Source organism: Schistocerca serialis, chromosome 2 (assembly GCF_023864345.2).
Source record: "Schistocerca serialis cubense isolate TAMUIC-IGC-003099 chromosome 2, iqSchSeri2.2, whole genome shotgun sequence".
NCBI lineage: Eukaryota > Metazoa > Arthropoda > Insecta > Orthoptera > Acrididae > Schistocerca > Schistocerca serialis.
The window spans coordinates 588,605,348-588,608,031 of NC_064639.1; the positions used below are offsets into that span (position 1 = coordinate 588,605,348).

Consider the following 2,684-nt stretch of genomic DNA (forward strand, 5'->3'; position numbering starts at 1 on the left):
CTTTTTCTTCTGGTATTGTAATTATGTACATTATTGTTTCTTCTGAAGTGCAGTGAATTGTTTACGACAAACTTCGTAAGGCAATAACTGTGCTGTGAAGTTGTTCGATTGCTATTCACACGCCGAACAGCAGGCAGGCGCAACGAAAAAAGGATTCATATCAAGTTTTCGGTCAAAGCCTACTTCAGAAAGGAAGCAAAGTGCAGACACACATTCATACAATGATAGACACAAAGCTCACACACACATGACCTCTGTCTGCGGTTGTTCCATCCAGAATCTTTTAAAGAGGGAGGTAATGTGAATAACGAATAATTAACGGCGGGAAGAAATTAGGGCAAGAGATGCTGCAACAACAGTTAGCGCGGACTCGTAGCAGTGTGTTGTGCAGGGACGAGACCGTTGATATAGTGGGGCTCGGATGTCGGAGCGTTTGCGGTTTGGAAGGCAATGAAAAACACAGGAAAGAAGAAAAGTAAACAGCGCAACCATAATTCGTGTATACAAAAGAACATAGTGCTTCAATTGCTCCACTTACTAAAGAAAATGTGTTTCCTTTAAACTTTAGATTACGATCGGATCGATTAGTACACCCGTAAACGACGCAATCTGGCATTTCTGGTGCAATAACTACGTCCGCAGCTCGTGGTCTTGCGGTAGCGTTCTCGCTTTCCGCGCACGGTGTCCAGGGTTCGATTCCCGGCGGGGTCTGGGATTTTTCCTCCCTCAGGATAATTGGGTGTTATTGTGTCGTCATCATCATCATCATTCATCCCCAATACGGCTTGAGGAAGGCAACGACAAACCACCTCCGCTAGGACCTTGGCTAGTCGGCGGTGCGGGTCTCCCGCATCGTTCCCCTCGGAGTATGGGACCTAATATCATCATCAACTAAGTCTCTACACAAGCAAAGCACCACATGCTATTTGGGATACGACTACAAACGTGGTAGATATCCCCCACTGTCGAAACTGGCCACATGCACGAGTAACATCACGCCATGGAGTAAATCGTTGAGTAGAAACATGTCTGGAATGATCCCTGCATACTGTGCATGTTTCCAACATTAAGCTGGAATTTTCACGTGGTTTTAGGACGACGACGTTCGTTTACGGCCAGTCACATTGCCCATTACGTCACGTCACGTCAGTTCACGTCACAACAAAATATTTTACAATTCATTTCAAATGGTGGCATCCACGCAGGCCGTCAACGGACTGTCACGTCACATTACGGCACGTCGAGGGTTCTTGGGAAGAAAGCTTTGATATTAAGTTAATCTGTTTTCACTATCCTCATTCGTTTTATAGTAGTGGATCCTCTGCTTTTGTGTGTTTTTAATTCTCATTTTTTTATTTTGCTTTTTTTTTCGTGGCAAACTGAAAACGTTCCACGGCGACATGGATATTTGTTTCCACTTGTTACAAATGAGAGATAAGATACCTAAAAGCGAAAAATTATGTAAGTTTTACAATAACAGAACAGAGCTGATACACAGAATGTGTATAAGAACGTAAACAAGGAATTTCCAATAAATTACCTTTTAAGTGAAAATATCAGCTTCAATGAAGGAGAAAAATACAGTTGTTTATGACATTATTAGGTATGTAGGAAAAAACATAACTGATAAGGTAAATAGGCTTAATTTATTCCTTTATAGCTATTGTTGGAGGTGTTTCTATGTATAGAGTTTGTCTAACAAATAAATGTCGATTTTTTGAAATGTTGTTTCACTCCTCAGCACTTTAACAAACGAAATTGATCAAGAACATACGTTATAAATTTTACTTTGGCCGTTACAAAATGTTATTGTTGTTAGTGCTTCAATTTCGATACTACGCTTCGATTTCTCGCATCATGAATGGTGATTCGTAACCTCACTTTCGTAGTTCGCTAGTGGACCAAGTCAGTTGACGTGACGTGACGTGATATGATATGACAGACAGTGTAAATGTACGCTAACGTGACGATGCCGTTACGTGATGCCAATTCCTTTTGCTCTTCAGAGCTAAGGAGTATACTTTATTCCATGAGTCACGTGCAAATTGTTTGGTGTCTACAAAACGCCTACACCAAATCCACAGCACCTACGAAGGGAATCTCTCTATGTTAGTGATATAACGAAATTCAAAATTTATAGGATGTATTAACCACACAGGCCAACGGCCTTGCCGCAGCGGTAACACCCGTTTCCGTCAGATCACCGAAGCTAAGCGCTGTCGGGCTGGGCTAGCACTTGGATGGGTGACCATCCGGTCTGCCGAGCGCTGTTGGCAAGCTGGGTCCACTCAGCCCTTGTGGGGCAAATTGAGGAGTTACTTGACTGAGAAGTAGCGGCTCCGGTGACGAAAACTGACAACGGACGGGAGAGCGGTGTGCTGACCACATGCCCCTCCGTATCCGCATCCAGTGACGCCCTGGGCTATTAGTATGACACGGCGACCAGTCAGTATGGTAGACTATCCGTGTATGTACAGATTATAAATATCCAGACATTCGTGATACGAGGTTTATAGTACACTAGTTGCGCCTTTTGTTTTATGGAAAAGACGGCATATATGAGTATAATATTATTAATAGGCTATTCATTTGTTTGAAGGTTTTTTTAATATTGTTGATACTGTTGGCTAGAGAGTAACGTGAGAAAAAGAAGGGTATCTGTGGTTTGTGGTTTATTTTTAGTA

The 2,684-nt window shown here is 42.4% G+C and overlaps 1 pseudogene; it reads left to right on the forward strand.

The window, feature by feature from the left end:
* Nucleotides 1-2,158: 2,158 nt before the first annotated feature.
* Nucleotides 2,159-2,276, forward strand: LOC126459693 (5S ribosomal RNA; annotated as a pseudogene).
* The last annotated feature ends 408 nt before the right edge of the window (nucleotides 2,277-2,684 follow it).